Source organism: Gavia stellata, chromosome 26 (assembly GCF_030936135.1).
Source record: "Gavia stellata isolate bGavSte3 chromosome 26, bGavSte3.hap2, whole genome shotgun sequence".
Classification (NCBI taxonomy): Eukaryota; Metazoa; Chordata; class Aves; order Gaviiformes; family Gaviidae; genus Gavia; species Gavia stellata.
Genome location: NC_082619.1, coordinates 9,302,568 through 9,323,283, shown reverse-complemented (window position 1 = coordinate 9,323,283; position 20,716 = coordinate 9,302,568). Strand labels below are relative to the sequence as shown.

The 20,716-nt window shown below is 50.1% G+C and overlaps 1 pseudogene; it reads right to left on the bottom strand.

Moving 5' to 3' along the window:
- The window catches only part of LOC132319254 (hydrocephalus-inducing protein homolog), a 121,355-nt pseudogene that overhangs the window by 61,240 nt on the left and 39,399 nt on the right, over positions 1-20,716 (bottom strand).

Below are 20,716 nucleotides of genomic sequence, written 5' to 3'. Positions count from 1 at the left end.
TCCAAACTTCGTTCTGATAAAGCATCACCGTACCACACCGAGTAGATGGGTTTATGTCTCTAATACAGACTTGGCAACAACATATGCTCACTCACTCCTGGCTCCAAACCCCTCCTTGGCACTCACTGTATTTAACTTTTCATCCTTTCTGGAGGGGAACAGGTCACAAATTTCCCCAAGTCTCCCTTGCTTCAGCTCCCCAGTGCCTCTGTCCACAAGTACAGAGCCTCTCCATAAGCCGCTCACGGCAGCCAGACTGCCACCCCAGAAGTGAAGCCTTCCCGGCACCCAGCCCTTGCTCCAAGAGACTCCGTCTCCAAGAAATAAGAGGCCACTTCTCTGTTACACCGAGCAAACCGCTTCTCAGCTGCTGCCAAACCACACACGGCTGAAGGACACCTTCAGCAGCACATTTCCATCACGACTCAGTCCTCCTTTTCTGAGTTACCCATGGGATTTAAGCAGGAGAAATAGCACCCATGGGACTACCAAAGCCCAAAACGTCCTGCCCCGAGGAGCTGATTGCACTGCGGGGTGAGAAGGGGGTATGCTCTACTGTCACCCATCCCAGACTCCCCAGCATCAGGGGCACGGTGGACGTGTGCATGTCTGATGTATATTCTCACTGCTGATGTTGCTACCTCTCCCCTCCGGTGGCTGACAGAGTACTGCTGTCAGGTTTTTGCCTTGCGCTGTTTTTCACCGTCTACGTTTTCCATTTCTTCCTTGCTATAAAAACAACGAAGCAAAAACCTCATCAAATACAACACAGAATTGATTTGGGTTTTTTTTTATCAGTATACCAAGGCTGAGATCTGGCTCGCAGGGTCCCTGCAGTGCAACCTGCCAGGGGACATGGAAGGAGAGAGGGCAGAGGCATGAGGAATTACTAACACTACAGGAAGATCCACTTGGGAGGAGAAAGGCTGCTGGTTTGTTCAAAACAAATTGCCCAAGAAAATCCTGGATGGAAAGGGAAGAGTCATTTTCTAGATGTTTAGGCCAACAAACTCTTTCCCAAAGAATCTACTGGCAATTCATTACACTGGCTTTGTAGCCAAATGTCTTGTTCCCACTCTCCAGAGATGTCGGATCAACGCACGGAGGGGGCTTGACATGTGCCATGGAAGTGCAGAGCTCCTGCTGATCCATCCTGGCACACGGACCACACGGCGTGTGTTAGCTCTATCCCAGGGAGGGAACATGGCTCGCGTGAAGGGGACAAAGAGGTGATGCAGGAACAGCAACGCTCAAAGGAAATGACAAGGCGTGGACCCTTAATGAAGGATGAAAACTCTAGAGAACAGCTAAGTTTGGGGATGAGCCTTTGTCACAGGTCTCTAAGAAAATCCTTGTATACCCTTTGCATTTAATGTCTTCCTTTTGATGGGAATCCCAAACAAAGCTGAGAAGCTGGGTACTGCCCTTAGAAAGGGGGACAAAGCAGTCTTTCAAGAAACCTTTAAGGTAAGAAAGGTGATGAAATGTTTGAATTTGACTCCAGATCTACTATCTCCTCCTGGGCGATTCTGGAGATCCACTCCAACGCTGCAGAAAACATCTTGGTGCAAAGGCTTAACTCGGCTTTGAGCTATCAAAGGTCCAAGGGGTGAGGAGAGCCTATTCTCAGTTTGTCTCTAACCACGTAGGTCTAGAAGAAGAGTAACCATGAGAGATTTACAGCTCAGCAGTGTCAGAGAAGGGGCATGGGCTGGCATGAGTTGGGCATGTCCAACCACACAGCAACGGTTGGACTGTGTTGCTCATATGATTGCTCTGCTCAAAGTAGCAGCAGTGACTAAAGAGCAAGGAGAAAAAATGGGTTGAACAATTAGAAGAGAAAAAAAAAAAGAGATCTAAGCACACAGCACTTTGTCCAGGCAGAGAAACAACACTTTTCTCTTCTGGCCAAAATAAATATATGTGTCTGATTGACGCTGGGAGTCTCTGATGATCGGCTCCAGCAAGGTTAGATATATGCACGGTTAAATTCTATTGATCTCACCTTCCTGAGACCTGATGTTTGATTCCCTCAACGGCAGACTGAGTTAGTTTGATCTGACAATTTAGAATACCAACAGTGCTTAATGTGGGCCAGGAATAATATCTGACATATTGCCCTTCTGCAGGGCTCTTAATGAGCAATTTGAGGTGTTAATAGCTTGGAGACCATCTTCATTTCCAGCTCTGCCACAGAGGATCACATGGTGTCTGCTGAGGGACCCGGAGAGAGTACATTACTGCTTAATTAATATGCAGAGCAGAGAAGGGAGCTGTCTTAACGTCCACAGTGCTAACGAGCCAGCAAAGGGGCTATGCCAAACCCTGTGGAGCAGAGGCTGCTATCCTGCCAGATGCTCAGGACTCAGCAGAGTCGGGTGACTCTGCACCCACTGGAAGAATGAGCACCTGCAGACTCGGGTCCAGCAAAGCCAATGTAGGTGGAGACGGCGTAATTAAAAGCTGAGAGCTGATTTAGCATTCGCATTTTCAAAAACCTAAAGTGGTTCTAGAAAAAAATAAGAGTAAAGATAAACAGGCAACCGGCCAACAAGTGGCCCCAGAGGAAATTAATTCCACACAGGCTTCACTGTAATGTGTTTGTTTCTCTTATTATAAAATATATGCATTGTTCCATCATCAAAATTAGATTTTCCCTTTAGCTTGTCATTAAACCTTAATCTAATTTACCAGGAGATGACAGGGGCCTCCAAGCAGAGCTTACAGCCCTGCTCCTCTTCCCCTGCCCGCCTCCCTCCACCTGCTTTGCAGACTTTCCTCTGCATTTTAGGGTCTGTTCTTGAAGGTGTCGTGCATCAAGAAGGGCCACACTAAAGACTTCTTGTTACTTGGCAAGAGCCAGCTGTGGACGGGCTACCCCAATGCCCAGGTCTTCTCCCCCCAAGCCCTCCTCATAGCCATAGCTAATTTCCACTTCCCAGTAGGTTGTCTCCTCTGAGACAGATCCCAATGCCCTGAACAAAACTGTTTATTGAGGATCTCCGGTATTTGTAATAGCAGCACTTCAACGCACAATGGGTGATTTTGCTCGGTTTCCTAGGGCATTATGGACAAACCATTTGTGACTGTAATTAAAACTGCCCAGACTAGACTTTTGTACTATGTAGAGAGGCCACAGCAGGAGGAACTGCTAGAAATCTGTTTATAGATGTGCTCCGGCATGACTGCAAGATTGGCTTGGAAACCACAGACCAGGGCGGGGTGGCCCTGCTCCCAGGGGATGTTCAGACAAGTCCTCCCACCAACACCTACAGCTGTACCCGAAGCTGCAGCAGGACCTGCCATTTCGCTGTAAAACACTAAAGAGCTGTTTGGCGAATATGACGTGCAGCTGAGCAGATGAAAACTCACTTCACCAAGGTGGTATTTGCCTCAGGCCACAAAGGTCTGAGAAAGCAGCTTTCCACACCAGATTTCCTTCCCAGGGGAACCAGTACGGGGGCTACGGCAAACCAGCAGCAAGAGACTGGGGCAGCAGCACAGCGTTCTGGTGGCAGTGCCTGTGTAGGTTCTTTGTATGACATGACGACAAGTAGGGTTGGCAGGGAAGGAAGAGAGCTCCCGTTATAGATCTGCTTCTCCAAGAGCCTAAGCATGGCTCTGTAGCTCCAGACACCAAGCAGGATTCTAGGCTACGGGCTATGCGAAAAGTGTTGGTCATGTCTCACGGTCCCAGCTTGGCTGGAGAACGCTGCCTCTTTCCCAGCATCAAACTGGTGGAGATCACCTATTCCCTACGCATTGACCCTGACCACACCTGGTAGGTGTTATTTCCACAAGGGAAAGTTGAAGGCAATTTGTCGGATCCCAGGCAAACAGCTTGGTCTTGGCAAAGTACAAACAGGACACCAGGAAGAAGAGCTTCAAGGAAAGGGCATTGGTGCACGTACCTCATCTGCTTCGCGTGGCTCTCCACCAGGAATGACCAGTGGTACTGGACAAGCAGCGGGCTGCAGTTAGTCATCTCAACATACTGGACAGCTTCAGTGTCGTTCAAGATGCAGCCGAAGTCCAGGGCCGTGGTCTGGATGTGGAGATTCGGGAAGTAGACCTCTCCCCGAATGGTGACCTGTTCCTCATGAGGGTGCTCGAGAAAGTGTATTTTCAGAGCCTTCTCTGCTACCGAGGTGTTCAAATGCTCTTCAAAAGCGGGGTTAAATCTGATGGAGAGGTGAAGCTCCTCCCCGACCTCCAGCTTCATGGGCTGCAAGGAGATGAAGAGTATTAAGCACCAGTGTGATGAAGTCCCAAGGTCTGATGGCATGAAACGTGTAAATATTCAACATGTGACCCCAACGTGGCCTTCTCAGTTCATCCTTCCTTTTCTTTACAGCGTGCACGTGCCCGCAAGCACCACACCGCTCTCATCTGAGACTATCTCAGGCTCATGCCTCTGGGCTCTGCATCAGTACAAGAGGGAAGTAAATATTGTTCTCCTGAATTCTGGACCCACAGAAGCTATACGCTAAATACATAACCAAACCAGCACTCTGGCAAGCCAGGGCCTTTTGCCCTGACTCTAGAGGAACATCTTTTTCCTCACAGCACAAGCGCAACGGCATTGCAGCCTCACCCTTGCAGGTGCTAGTCACTGGCACGGCACAGAAACGGTGGCCGTGCCTACCACAACACGTTTAGCAGAGTCCATACCCAACACCTTCCACCAACAATGGGGCAGGTGCCGGGGAGCAACTGGAGGAGCATCCTCAGCCTTCTGGAAAGCAGGGCTGCCCTTGAAGGGAGCAAGCTGCTTCTTGAGGTTATCTGGATGGCTGCTGGAGAGCTAGGATGGATTCCAGGAGACACCTTTACTACATGGCATGCCCAGACCTAGCTGCACGCTCCGCTCTCCTCATGGCTTAGAGCCAGGACATATTTCCCCAATTCAGATGATATTTTGGTTCCTTCAGCAACTTGTTTTGAATCTAATTTAGTTCGGGCCAGTCTACTGCTGATTCTAAAGAATAAACCTCTCTACCAGAGGACCTCCCAACAGAAACGCACCACCACACTCCTCCCTCTTCAAACCCCACCACCACGAAGGTCCACGGCTGCTCACCTGAACATCTGCGGGGAGGGGCTGCTGGTCGGCATCGCAGATCATGAAGGGTTGCTCTAGGGCCAGGACAACGCTGAGTGGCAGGGAGGAGTTGTTTTTTAAAGAAAGAGGCTTGTGCTGAAGAGCAAGGACATCACCGCGTTGCTACAGAAACAGGAGACAAGGAAAAAAAACAACCTGAAGCGACCACGGACGTCCTTTCCTTTCTGATGCGTTTCAAGTTTTTCAACCCCAGAAGAGCATACACCTCTATCTACTATTTTTATTCACTTCTACCCTTCTAGAAAGGTTTCCTTGAAGTAGATCAGATGCTTTTCATCTTTAGAAACTAGAGCATCCCCCGGGGGACAGGGAAACAGTCTCATGTACAGATGGGGGCATAGGACCCTGAGATGAGGCAGCTGCTTGAACAAGATCAAAAGAGAAAGTGAACCCAGTTCGTTTGTCTCCAGTTTTGTACCCTCTCTTGGGCGGAATGGCACAAGACTTTTCACGCACATACGGTCATTTCTTATAAGCCTATCGGTTCTAGTAGCCTCATAAAAGCAGTGATGCTAGTCAGAGGAGAAAAGCAAGCAGGATTTGGCCTGTAGTGGAGAGCCTGCAGTAGCCTACGGTTAGCTTTGAACATTTCCATGCACATACAGCCAGCGAGAAACCTCAACAGTTCGTTTGCAACGTGTCTCCTGCCGCCCCTGCTACAGTGACGAGGTGTCTGTAGCCTCAAAGCTCAAGCTCAGCCTAAGCTATTTCTTCCTGTTTACGCATTGCTCTGGGCTTCCTGCATGGTTTATATAAACTAGGCAGTGTTTGGGAAACTAGTTCTGGGTGTATTGATATCAAACAGCTGCAGCGTCGTAACGCTCGATAAATCGGAGCGCGTGGCATCAAGCAGACCACAGGCAGACATCAGGGAGAGCTGAAAAGCTTCTAAATAAATCTGAACTGCCTGCTCACAGGATTTCGTGCTTCTCTGGAAGCCTGGGAACCAGAGGAGAGACCTGAAAACACAGAAACTAAATAATGAAATATCTTCTCTTTTTCAGACTCCTCGCGGGAGAGGGAAAGATGATGCAGGAGTCAGGATCCAGAGACTAAAGGGCACCTGCTTCACGTTGGTGTTATCACCGCTGCGGCTGAAGGACGTCTGTGGGTCCTTTGAAGAAAGTGAGGCTTGGGGAAATGCAAAGAGCTAGCATCCATACCAACAGCAGAGAAGGCAGAGAGAGACAAGAGATGACAGTTTTTCCTCATCAGCCTGAGGAGTTGACAGCTAAATCAGTTTTTCTCAGCTCCCCTACAGGATCAGTGTTCAGACTTCACCGTGCCTTGGAGGATCCTTAAAAACCTCCCGTTATACTGAGTACAGAAACTGGTGTCTCTCTACAAGTGGCCACGATCCCCCTCAGCGGAGCAGCTGTAATCTCAGTTTTACTTTGGTGAAGTTAAGAAACAGTCCCATCCCTAAAAATGTCCTCACTTATTTTACAAAGCGCCTCAGGAGGGGTGAGGAGCGGGTTTAGCATCGCTCAGCTGCAGCCCCAGCACACGAGGTGGCTGAGCAAAGCCCACGCTGTTCTCGGGGGTCCCACACATCTCACCCTCTGCCCTGGGCTCAGCAGCTCAATTCTGTCTCCACAACAAAAAAGGCAGAATAGAGCTGCTGAGACTGTCCCCCAGCCCAGAGGAGTGAAATAATGATCTCGGTGTTAATGGCAAAAGCTTTGTCCTGCTTAAATCAATAGTGAAAGCCCCAAGGACTGGGAGAAGATACTTAACTTCCTCCTTTGAACACAAGCGCACACACCCCACGGGCTCTCAGTCATCAGCCAAGCTATTCAATGCCAGCATGCAATCCAAAGACTTACCTTCTCCACCCGGAAAGTGACTTCTCTGGAGGATAGCTGCACAACAGGAACAACAAACTCACAGGTGACATCCACTTGCATGATCTGTGCCCTCCCTGGCTTGCTCCCCACCATGGCATGACACAGCAGCCGCTCCTTCACCACCTGCATGCAAGAGGCACACGTCACTCAGCGGGTGCTAGCAGCGCGTCCAGAAAACACCCTGCAGTTGCTAGCCACCTGACCATGGACATAAAGGATTTTGATAGCCTGGATAAAAACCATGCCATGGGATCTTGGCCATCAGCAGCTATTACTGCCATAAAGTTACAGTCACAGCCCCCTCTCTTCCTATGCTGCATCCTATTTATGCTGCACTCAAATGTCCATAACACTACACCCCAACATCCGCAAAAGGCACTTGAGTCATGTGCTGTCTACAATTGTAATAATCCCTGCCCCAAATAATGATTTGATGTGCCCCATCGCTAAGCATAATGCTTATGGAAGGCTGTAGGAATGGATTAAAAAATACGTAACTATGTTAAGGGAAACAAGTGTAGAAAGGCAAATGCCAGCAAACCCTCCCCTTGGAAGCTTAGTGGAAAGGATCCATGGGAAAAACCCAACTAGCCAGCCTGCCTTCAGGTAAAGAGGGGATCACTCATTCCAAGGCTGTACTGTGCCCTCCTAAAGCTGGTTTTAAAAGCAATCTCCCCAGAAAAGAGATGTCTTGCACTCCACACAAAAACCCTCTGCTGAAGCGGGATGCTCTTGCGTTCAAGACTTTTTCCTGATTTCTCATGGTTTCACTTTCCCAAATTCCTCCCGTCATTTCTCACTCTTCCCTCTGGTACAACACCACAACCCAACTCCTCATTGGAGCCTACACTCTCCAAAATCATCTGCGTTGCACAGGCAGTGCAGGCAGTTGGGCTTCTGGCCAACCTGAAGAGTCTTAAGTTCTCCAGACCCAAGTAAGGTGGAAAGCCCACTCCCAGGGTCTGGGCTTTGACTGCACGAGCCAGGCAGCCACAGCTGAGCTCACAGATGCCCTTTGGCCTTTCCAGGCAAGACACCCTCACCAGTGCCCTGATCACTTTGTTTCCTTTCCAGTACCTTTTTCCCTCTTCAGCAAAACCTTTGGGCTCAGAACTGCACAGGAACAGTCCCACCACAGTCAACTGAGTCAGTAATCAAGTCTTCCTCAAGCTGCTACTGAGGCAACCCTTTAAAACACCTTTCAAAGCACTGCTATCAGCAGGAGCTTAATGGGGATTTATTCCATAGTTGCTTAAACATCTGGAGCCAGGGAATGCACACCAGGGTTAGCTGGCAGTTTCTCTGCAGAGCTGGATTTCCCCTGGAAAGAAGGGTCCAGGGAGAACACCCAGTGACCCTGCTGAAATCCCCCCTCTCAGCTGCCATCCAAGGGTGCTGCAAGACCTGGCTACCCTTGGGACACCGCGGCTGGCTGGGAGACTGGGGTGAGCTGTTATGGAAATATTGACAAAAGTCAAGCTGCCAAGTATAATGATCCCTGGGAACAGGCTCCCCCGTGGAGAATGATCATTAGAGCTGACACACCCTGTTCGTTTTTCTCCTCCAGGACTCGGTGCTAGACAAGCCCTCGGCTTATGTTTGTCTACAGAGGAAAAATGATGCTGCTCCCAGACACTCCCTCCCTTCACAGGTGGTTTGTTTTACTCTTACTCACTGCTTCCCCCAGATATATTACCTTGCATTTTTTAATCTACTTTCTGCCTGTGTTCCTAGTCTAAGTGTAACTTATTTGCCCTGCCCTTCCTTTCTGCCTCAGCACACGACACCTTGTAACCTGCTGTTTGCCCCTGAAGTAGCAATACTTCCTTCAGCCCGCATTTTGGTGTCAGCAAGTTGGGTTTATGGTAGCTATAGAAACACGAAAAAAAGCCTTAGCAACTGATGGTGGCCAGCAAGAAAAGCAACTGGTGCTGCCATGGTAACTTGTGGCATTAAATCAGTTTCTGGAAAGCTCTTGCTCATTTTCGCAGGAAAATGTCAAGGGGCTGCAAAAGAAGTCCCAGTGGACGTGATCTGATGGGAAAGGCTCAGCCCTCATGGGGGACCTCACCTGAGGAGTGCTGGAGAAGCCTTCCAGCGTCATCTCCACGGTCTTGCCCGGCATCAGCTCCACCCTCAGCGGCCGAAGCCTGAACACGGGGCAGGCGGGTTTGGGGCTCTGGGAGGCATCTTTGCCCTTGCTGTTACTGATGGCCGGGAGACGATGACGCAGGCGAAAGGGGGCGAAACCTTCCGTCGTCCAATAGAGCTGATGGGTGCGTCGTCCTTTATTGGTCAACTTGAAGTGGTAACTGCAGGGATCCAGGCTAGAAGAGAAACAGAGATGGAAAATGTCATGGGAGCTGCTATTTCCCAGCGATCACCCAGCTTCAGCACCCTGATGGCGTTATCTGACTGCACACTCAGCAATAAAGGCACCTCCAAAAAGGCTGACCTAGCTCCAAGCTACAGCAAGAGCCAGACCTTGGTTGCCCCGAAGTTTATCACCATCCAGCAGCTGGTCTGGTTGTGCACAGCAAGGAAAAGCTTCATGGAGAACATTGTGGTGGGTTGACCTCGGATGGACTCCAGGTGCCCACCAAGCCACTCTATCACTCCCCTCCTCAGCAGGACAGGGCGGGGAGAAAATCAGATGGAAAAAACCTCGTGGGTCAAGATAAAGGCAGTTTAATACAGCAAAAGCAAAGGCTGTGTGCAGAAGCAAAGGAAAAGAAAAGATTTATTCCTACTTCCCATCAGCAGGTGATGTCCAGCCACTTCCCAAGAAGAAGAGCTTCAGTACGCTTAGCAGTTGCTCCACAAGACAAATGTTGTAGTAACGAATGCCCCCCCTTCCTCCTCCTTTCTCTTAGCTTTTATTGCTGAGCAGGCGTCGTATGGGATGGAACATCCCTTCGGTCAGTCTGGGTCAGCTGTCCTGGCTGTGTCCCCTCCCAAAACCTTGCCCACCCCCAGCCCACTGGTGAGAGGGGAGTGTCGGAAAGACAGCCCGGATGCTGTGCGAGCACTGCTCAGCAGTACCCAGACCACTGCTGACTTATCGACACCTTCCAGCTACCAGTACCAAGCACAGCACTATGAGGGCTGCTGTGGGGAAAAGGAACTCCATCTCAGCCAGACCCAACACAAACATCATCTCAGTTGCTGCAGACAGAGCATCACCAGCCTTTGGGGCTTAATAATCAGAGTATTTTTCCAAGGTGCAGGTCTCGCTGCATCAGACGCTAAGCTGGCCTGGCTGCAAGTGGAGGGAGGAACAGCTTCACTGCCATTTCACCTTCCCCTTGGGAGCTGCTGCCTCAGATGGCTTCCTCCAAAGACGCTACTGGGGAGGCTGCGGGGTATATAGGCTCATCTGGTGATCCGGGCACCGCTTGTCTCGCTGGTGGGATCTCATCCCTTAGAGAGCAGCCAGCCCTCATCGCTCCCGACATATCGCCCTTTGCCTGAACAGTGCAGCTGGTTTTGTGTTTTAGGGAGATAAATGCACTCTGAGAACACGGGATCAACAGAAGTTTCCCCAATACGAACACGGCAGCAAGACCAGCTCTAGCTGCTGAGGGAATGGAATGACAACAAGAGATGAATAACTAGAGCTAGATATAAAACCAAATGAATATTCAATGGAAATTGATTCCTTCAGGTAAAGAAACACTAACCGCCGGCTAGTCTGGAGTAATTCTTTTACCCTCTATAAATCCGAGCATGACCAGGAAATGAAGAGTTCCTGGAACAGTTAGTGTCTTTTTGAAAGGTACAGAATATGTGGCTCACAAAATGCCTGTCTGCCATAAGCAGCTAAATACAAACACAGAAGCAACAGTATAGAACAAACTAGTCTGTGAAACAGACTGTTAAAAAAAATGATGTATACAAGTTTAGTATGACATGGTGTACGTTGTGGAGAGCAACAGATGAAAGCTTGGAGCAGCTCTGGGGAGATGCAGAATCTGTGGCTCTGGGAAAGCCCAACTCATCAGAGATGTTACCGGGGTCCCACCTCAGCTCAGCCGGTGGCAGCTCTGCAGCCGACACCAACGGCAACAGCTCCAAACAGAGCCTGCGGGTGAAGGGCGGCAGAACACGATGACGTGAACCACCCTAACATTGTCCCCCGTGTTGCGTAGCCAATTTGTGGCTGCACGGAGCACAGGACACGCTGGACAAGCACCAACCTCCCTGCAATGTCCCTGCTGATGTGGATGGCTTGTGGATGCATATTTAAGTCCCTAAAAATCTATCCTAAATGCTTATGGTAGGATTAACCTGCTCCAACTAAAATTTTAGGTATTGGAGCACTGTGGACCCTCTTTGCCGCCAGGGAAAGGAACAGGCACCTCGAGAAGGTGATGCCTCTCGCCCCAAAAGGTCTCCAAACACAAGGTGAGCAGCACTTTGCAAAGGCTTATTTTCCTCCCCTGTTTAATAAGGATGTGCCTGGTTTCAGACACGCCTGTTAGGATCGATAAATCCCCTCCTCTGAGCCAAGCTCTTTCAGTTGAAACTCCCAATTTACCCCACCCAACCTCAGCAGATCTCTCCTCCTCTCCCTTTCAGAGCTGGGCCTGCAGCCACCCTCGCTTGCCCGTGCCCCGGGCTGCTGCTGCGATGTTGACGGAGGAGACAGGGAGGAAAGCAGGCAGGAGAAACGACGAAAGAGCGACTACATCTAATAAAGAGCAGCCCGGCAGGGGAGCCAGGGATGACGAGTGAACTGAGGGATGATACAAGGCAAAGACAAATTCTGCTGCTCCTCCAGGACTCCCGGGCAGAGGGGAAATAAAGCAGCACCATTAATTTAGTCGAGGAGTTGCTAACAAGCTACCTCCACGGTTTTCCGCTGTTGCAAGATGATACTCCACAGTGAGTGAAAAAGCAAGCCATGTTATTGCAAAGGGAAATATGTTTATACTCGTAATGCAGCGTTTTCCAGCCGGAGGCTTCGGGGACCTGCTGTTTTCCTCCGTATCTTTATTTGATAAAGTGAGGAAATAAATGTATTATAACTAAGGGCAATTCAGTGACAATTTAGCAACTGGTGTCCAGTTTGGTGGCTTTTGAGGGTATCTAACGTCTTTCAAATGGCCATAAAATGCTTCTAAAAGAATTCTTGTGGCTTCAGTGAAATGGAGCCAGGACCTTGAGCACGGGAGGAGAACTAGCCTGAAGGACCACAGCAAAACTCCTCCTGGCTGAGCCCATGGCAGAAACGGGTGATGAGAGATATCCTACCTGAAGTGGGGTCCCAAGTTGAGCTCCGGACCAAAAGGTTTGTCAGTGACAATCGTGGTGCCGATGCCAACAGCCCGGACGGGGATGACATAAGAACGACTGTTCTCTATGAACAGGTTCACCTCGTCCTTGAATTTCTCTGTGTCATCCAAGTTCGCTATGACGGTCACAGACACTTCGCTCTCAGGGGGGATCACTCCTCTACGGGGTTCAATCCTCCAGCGCGAGCGTTTGCCAGCCTGTAAGACAAGCCAAACACTAATGAGGATGGAAACCATGGACCCTGGTCTCTTGCGGGGCACGGGGAAAGGAAGGACTAAAGATATGAGGGTAAAAAACATAAAGGCTTCATTTCCCTAAATCTAAGCTACAGTGTCTGGAAAGAACAACTATGCAGGAGCTTACACAACCTGTAATTTGCCCTCCTTTAACAGACTCACTTCATTAACCCAGTCTTGCCCAAACCAAGAGATGCTCATCCTCAGGAGAAGGTTACTCCCCCTCTTCTTTTGGTCTCTCTTTCGGAGTGCGCACCAAGGGAAGCTACTTTATCTCTCCTGCCTTCCCAACCACGGTCGCCGGGTTTGCATCAAGGCTCAAGGCCAGAGGAAGCCAGGAATGCTCAAATCCCACCGTGGCAGCGGGATACTGCTGAGAGCCTGAAGAATAACTCTGCAAAACCAGTTGATCAAAACGCCAACACCAAAGTCTTTTTTCCCAAGAGTTTGGCAGTGCTTCTCAACAGCCCCTGAAGGACTGAAGCACTCGGGCCCCACTGATCATCAGCTGCAGCGAAGTGTCCCACTGTCCTTCGCTTTGAAACATTCAGCTGTAAGTGTTTACAGCAGGGCAGTAAAGAAATAAGCCCAAAGAAAGGGCAAGACACGCCCTGTGGGCATGGCCCGGGCTTCCCAAACATTCTCTTCCTCTGGTCTCTCACAGACCTCCCTCTACAGATGGGGCAATAAGGGCGCTGGACCCCCAATTCCATTTAAAACCACGTCCGCAGGGAGCAAGCTTGCAGCAGACAAAGAGAAACGCATGCAATGCTCCCTGGCCAGCCTGAAATGCACTGGGATGTAGATGTACGGCTTCAAAGTGTCCACCACAACATTAGTGGCACACGCACTCCACAGTTCAGTGCTGTGTTCGGGACAACAGGCAGTACTCACCCAAAACACCGCAGTATTGTAAGAGAAAAGGGTTTTTTCTATTTTTTTTTTTTTTTAAATGAAAAGCAATGATGAGTTTGGAGGCCTGACATGATCCCAGTGCCTGATCCAGGTGAAGTCAGCTTGAGTTTCCATCTGTCAGGCTGGCGGCACTGAGCTCTAACAGGACACCAGACAGCCCAAGGGAGAAGAGCATCAGAAAACCAAGCAGCACTTCAAAGTCATGGAAAACATTTTAAATAACCCCCCAAAACAACGTCTACTAACGAGGGTAAGACTAGCGGGAGGCCAGGGAAGCAATAACTTGCTGAGCATTCAGGGTCCCAGCAGCGTGGGTAGGCACCCCAGCTACAGTAACTCCTCAGGCTGACTGCGCCCTGCACGGAGAGCGGGTCAGGGCTGCATGCCTGCATCCCAGGATGGAGCATGCCAAAGGCATCACAATTATTCCAGGCGCTGGCAAAACTAATAAACTCAGTTCCATTTCATTTATCCTCTAGAGCTGCAAGAGAAAGTCTTAAAACAAAGGCAAGATAAGGGTGGAATCACAGACTCACAGAATGAGAGGGGTTGGAAGGGACCTCTGGAGATCACCCAGTCCAACCCCCCCACCAGAGCAGGGTCACCCAGAGCAGGTTGCACAGGAATGCGTCCAGGTGAGCTTTGAATATCTCCAGACTCCGCAACCTCTCTGGGCAGCTTGTTCCAGTGCTCTGCCACCCTCGAAGTAAAGAAGTTCCTCCTCACGTTGAGATGGAACTTCCTATGACCAAGTCTGTGCCCGTTACCTCTCGTCCTGTCACTGGGCACCGCTGAAAAAAGACGCCCCATCCCCCTGGCACCCACCCCTTCAGTATTTGGAAGCATTAATAAGATCCCCCTCAGTCTTCTCTTCTCCACACTAAAAAGACCCAAGTCCCTCAGCCTTTCCTCGTAAGAAAGATGTTCCAGTCCCCTAATCATCATCGTAGCCCTTTGCTGTACCCCCTCCAGCAGCTTCCTGTCCTTGAGTGGAGGAAGGTAGTCGGCACAGGTTAAACCCCGGGGCTCTGCGTCTCCAGGGAGCGCAGGCTAGGCTTTTTTCACTCCTCCTACACCTTCCACATCCATTATTACCTGTAACCTTACTCTCCAGCCTTCTGGTTTGGGACCTCATACTCTGTTAGGGAATATTCTTATATTCCCTTTGAGGTCTGGCTAATTATCATTTTGGTTTCTGCACCCCCCGACACTCCCTGCCTGCGGAGGGGAAGCAGTGCTTGAAAACCAGGCTGAACCTCAGGGTGTCTAGCGAGACTGGAAGATGGCAAACAAAGCAAAAACCTGTCAGCAGAGCTCTACCTGCTTACCCAGAGAGACTACAGTCACTGAAAATCCATCAAATCAGCACCACATTTATTTTCATCTCAAAGGCCAGTGACGCACACAACCCCAGGCAGGTAGACAAGAGAAGACTGACCTCGCTCACCACATAGGATCCCACCAACCCTCTGCTGTTGTCCCTGCATCCCATGCATAGCCTCAGTGGAGCCTCAGAGGCATCCACTGCGCTGCCATCAGCCAAGGGCTACCCAGCCAACACGTTCATGCCAAGCCAGTGGGTGTTAAGTCTTCACTGATGGTAATGTACAACTTTTCCTCTGATTCATGCTGACACAGGGTAGCTCGCTTGAAAAGGAGACCTGATAGCTCTGCTCCAGAGGTGAATCTGCAAGTCGGCTATCTGACAAAGCTCATTTATCAAAGCTTGGCAACAAGCCGGGCAGTAAAGTGTACCCAAGAAACTATTACTGAGGAATAACGATAGGCTGTCTCGATGGAGCCAGACTTTGAATTTCCCAGGGTGACCCAGCGCAGACCCACCAAGCCCTACCAGGCCAACAGCCCACTCCGGAGGAGCGTGATTTGCATCGCGTCCTCATTCCTTCAGTCAGCGTTTGGTGCAGGTCCGAGGAGCAGCACAGTGCATCACTGAACAGGAGACCTGCCGGGACCAAAAGGCTCTGCCGGGCCACATTCACTCAGGTTTCTAGGTCAGCTCCTGCCTACACCCAGCCAGGCTGTGTCCCAGAGACAGGAAATCTCGTGGAGCCATGCTGAAGAACTCCATCACTTTGGAGACCAAGAGCTAACTTCTGATGACACCCCTGCTACTTGCTTCTCCCTGAATGCTCTGGAAAACGATGCAATAGCTGTACGCACTGGATAGACAAAGTCAGTGGCTATTTTTATCCCTGTAGGAGCTTGCACTATCGGACATCAGAGTCCCTGAGTGCTAGGCAAGGGTAGGGATCAATCACTTAATCAAGAAGTTCAATGCTAAGATCATTAGCTTCTCCCAGGACAGATTTCCATTGTGAATAAGAGCTGCCAAAATTTGATGATAACAGACACCAGCGTGCATCTCAGAGACGGATGGATGGATGGAAGGATGGCTGGCTGCCCTAAGGGATGACTGAGGAGCCACCACACTCCGTTCTCTTGAAGCTACTCAAAGCGAGTTAATTAAAGGGGTCTGGTCATTCTGGCCTTGCACAAGTGAAAGAGGAAGCAGAACTCAGTATTAAAAATGCAGCTGTACTTTACCAAGCCATAGCTCTAGGGAGAGAGCGTTCCCACCACGTCAGGCTGACCCATCGCTCCTCGCGGAGGTTGCACATGATGGAGAAATAAAACCCCATCCTACATCAATCGTGCGGAGAGCCTTGTCCCAGGTGTTTTCGCAGTCCTGAGGTGGGGGACCCCACCGTCTTCGTTTCCAAGCTACTCTTTATCCGCACAAACTGCCAGTGGCAGAAAACAGCACAAAAGCACCCCGAGCCCCAGCACGAGGTGGAGATCAGAGCGCGAGGCTGGCTAGGTGCTCCCAACAACAACCAGCCTCCTCCCGGCACCTCAGCACCAGCATCTCCTCGGCAAAAGCATGGGGACCACCTTGGTTTAGCCTCTGCCCCAGCGCACCATCAAAGGGATGCTTTATGAAAGCAAGAGGCAGAGCCTTTAAAGCCAGTAAAAATATAAAAACTAAAGCATGGCACTCACTGCCACTGACAACGCAGCCTGATTTGTCACACTTGGTTCAGCTAATAGCAGACTGGTGAGGGAGCTAACGAAGCCTGTCTCCACCTTTGGCCCCTGCCCACAGCTCACCCCTCCAGACCCCATCTGCCCTCCCCACTGAGCTGGGGAGACCAGTGCCACCGCTCTGCACATCGGGGTTCGTCAGCCAGGACTCGGACACGGCTTGGCCGCCTGCTGCCAAGCACAACATTTAGTAACCAAACTCCTCCTGCTTTTCCTTTGGGAAAAGCACTCCGCTGAGTCACTCTTGCTTGTAGGAACATAATTGCCCTGAAGACTTCTACCCTTCTTTAATTCAGTTGGCCAACGGGTGCAGCGCAATACGACGAGCTTAGTTTCCCTAGACGAGCAGAAGAACAACTTCTTCAATTACTGAAATACAGCAATTTTGAAAGGGCATGAACTCATATAAGATACCTGACATGATAAAAAACCCCTCTTCCCTGTGGCCAGGTTTCAGGCACCTTTTCCAAGGTCTCCTCCAAACCTCTGCTCCCCTAAGAGCCACATGCCCTGGACCTAAGCCTGTGCAACCCTGGCAGGGACACGGCCTTCCACCTTCCTCAGCTTTTCATACAACCGGTCGCCAGCACAAGACCAGACCCTCCTGGCCCTGACCCCTGTTCATGACCAATGGCGTGAGTTTCCAGGCATGGTCCAGCTCTGGCATGACCAAGCTGGGTGGAAATCAGCAAATCGGTGCTGCTGTATTAGCAAAACACAGCCTTTAAAAACTAAACCAATGGTTTAAGTCTAAAGGTGAGCTTTCAGAGCACCACGAGGCTCTGGTGGGACAGCTCTGGAAAGAGTTAAGCCTATGCATCTTATCTTCAAAAGCTCTGCTCACCTTGGAAGAGACCACATATTCAGGACCAATGCTGCCCATACCCTGCAAAGTTAATGTAACACTCCTCTCTAAACAGCATTGCAGGTATCATTTGAAGGGCACGGCACTGCCTGCATCTCGCTACGAGCAAACACTGACAGGCTGCCTAATTATTCGGATGCTCCGGGAAACAAAAAAATAAATTTAATTTACAATAGATTTTAAAACCACCCTCTTGCCAATTCAAGTCTGCTCCGACTTCAGCGAGAGCAGTTGGAGAGAGCTACGAACAATGCTGACAGGCTCTGCGAAGCCTTCCCTCCCGCAGCCTGCACAATTCGCTCAGATAACAAAATCGCGCATCAGCCAGAACAAGAAACAGAATCACTAAAGCAGCATCCCTTTATCGGCACTGGTTTTAAGTTTATCTCCATGTTTTGCTGTCCCTCTGTACAACCATTTCTTTCACAAAGGGAATGTCGTCAAAAGCTTGAGATAATAAGCAATGAAATTAGTAAATGAAACAAATCCTGCACTAAATGAGGAGAGAAGCAAGTATGGGAATGGGAACTGCGTGTTCTCTCCTTGCTTACACCGAGTTTGACCAAGAGCCTTTATATGCTGCCTCAAAATCAGTTGATTTTCTCCACTGAATCCCAGTGAGAAGATAAACAGTTACAGCTTTTTTTTTTTTTAGAAAACAAACAAAACTTGGTCTCTTCTGCAACGTCAGCTCCAGTTGAACCTGACGGCAGCTCATCCCTGGGAAGGTGGAAGGGGATCTGCTCCCCAGGTGCTCTCCTGGGGAGAGACGACAACACATCTGGCTGGACAACCGCTGCTGGAAAAACCAGGTGGCAGTGAGCTCCATCAGGAGCACAGGGCTCTGGATTAGGGAGGTCAAGGATCCCGTCAAAGGAGACTGGACCCCAAAATCAGGAAACAGAGCACCGTCACTAGAAGGGGAAGTCCCAAGAAAGTTTTTTTCTCTCCTCCCTCATTACAAGGCACCAGGAAAACACCGTTTGCCTCCCTGCGGTAGCACATAACACACCCAGCGCGGTGGTTATGCAGGCAGAAGAAAGCTGCCGCTGATGAACAAAAATTGCACCCTAGGCCTTGTCTTTTCCTTCCTGATCTCACAGGTGTGATACGCAGCTGCCTTCTGTGATGCTGAGACATGTCATTCTTGGTAGCCAAATAAAAGATGCCTGAGGAGACAGAGTGACAACAAACAAGTAGGAAATGATCAAAGAAAGATGCTTTTTTCTCTCTGCCTTTCTGCAGGGAAAGCAAACGCTTCCATTAATCAATACAACTCTTTTGCACTTGTCAATATGGCAAAAACCAGACACTTAGGGAAACCGGAAAAGAAGATGACAGCGACAGCAAGGAGGAGAAACGGCCACTTTTTTCAGCAGGTCGCATCAGCCCCCAGCTAAGCTGCAGCAGCTCCTTCATGTTGACCTACTCCTCCAGTCTTTTTTACCACGAAAAAGGCAAATCCTCCCCTTGCGGGATCCAGAGGATGCTCTAACGGGGCTGCCTGGCAGCTGGGAAAGCAATCTGACAAGGAAAAGTACAGACAGACATAAGATTCAGTGGATGAGCAGGGGATGACACGCTGGCCCCAAGGGTCACAGCCCTGCAGCTACCCTGGCAAGCAGGGATAAGCCAACCAAGGACATGGGTATGAAGTCCCTACACTCCACTACAAACCCTAAAAGCCCCATCGCAATGCACTGCTTCGGAGGTTTTTATATTTCCTTCCTTCTAGTGGCAGAGATGCTCACTGCTGTTCCCCACAACTCATCCAACGGAGAGAAGAGGGGTACAGGGAAGCCTGTGCACGATGAGGAGTACTCCAGGTAATTCCTTAAGTCGCTATCCCGGAGTGAAGTTATCCACAAAAAACATCTCTGCTTGCTCAGATAATGCTCTTTTCTCCCATAAAGCAAGAAGAAAGCTCGACTTGACAGGAACAGCAATTTGCACGTGATGGTTAAGGACAGCACCGTGGCCATCTGCATTACAGCATTTCCCTTTTCTGTTCTGAACAAGACACCAGCCTTTTATTTGCCCTGTTGCTGCCCCTTAATCTAATCTCATTCAGTTTGTTGAGCTGCCAGTCAGCGTGCTGTAATGTTGCTGTGAAAATTTCAATCAATAGCTCTTTCTTTCGAGTGGGGAATCGTGATCTAGATGCCTGACTGCAAAGAGCCACGGTTTCGAGATTAGCCATCAAACGGGAGACAGGGAAATCACAGCTCACTGTCCTGCAGCAATCTCCAAGCAGGAAATCAAAGCAGCAGCTTTGCCACCTTAGAGAACACAAGACTTGGGTTCAGGGGCACCTGTGAATGAAGTGAATGAAGGATGCCCAAGTCACCCACCAGCTAGGCTAAGGGACAGCCGGAGCCAGTTCTGCTCTCAGATGTACACGTGCAGGTCACCCTGACACCCGACCACATCCCAAATTTTATCTCCAAAATTATTCAGTCCTCTCTTCTTCCCATCAATAAACTGCCAGGCAGCCTAAGACAGCAGCAAAGGGCAAAACTTCAACCGAGGCAACACAACAGCACCAATGGAGGCAGCTGCTGGGGGCAAGGGAGGAGCTGGAGCACACCTCGCCTGCTGCAGCGCTGCTCCCATCAGGCAGGCTCAGCATCACCGTCTTGAAGAGCCTGATTAGTCCTTGATGAAACGCCTGATCCAGCAGGTTCCCAGCACCTGCCTCCTTGAACACCTCCAGGATAGCAGCAGCTATCCTGAGAAGCCAAGACGCTCACCATGGGGTAACTCCATGCTGGGGAGTCAGCAGAGGGGCTATGGAACAGCAGAGGCCATCTTTACTGCAGGAAAAGAAACCATCCCTGAACCACCTCATATTACCATTCTAGTTAGTGATTAGCACAGTATTTGCAGAGATCGCCGGGAAGCAGGATGGGATTTATTGCCCAGTCCCATAAGTTAGGGCACTGAGGCAATGGAGAGGCAGATATACCCCTGCAAGCCCCCTGGGCTCACTGCAAGCTGCCCAGGGGAGGGAGGGAAGGCATCACACCCCGATGGCAGGACCTAAACGGAGCTCGGCAGGTCAGTCTTGGGTACAAGCATGGAAACCCCATCATTTATACACCAGTACCACCCATCCGAGGTGGCTTGCTCTCTGCAGAGATGGAAAGCAGATTTTCTTTGTGGAGCCAAAGAAAGCTGCCCTGGGAATCCCCCACTTTGAGGTTATGTTGATGCTCCTGGGCACAGAAACTGGAGCGAACAAGCTGCAAAAGCAGCAAGAGGGAAATTCAGCCTGGGTTAACCAGCCCCAGAACTTCAACCCACCTAGCACAGAGAAGCACAAACCCCCTCCAAACCCTGTTTTCCTGCCTCGATCCCCCCTCCAGTGGGGAGC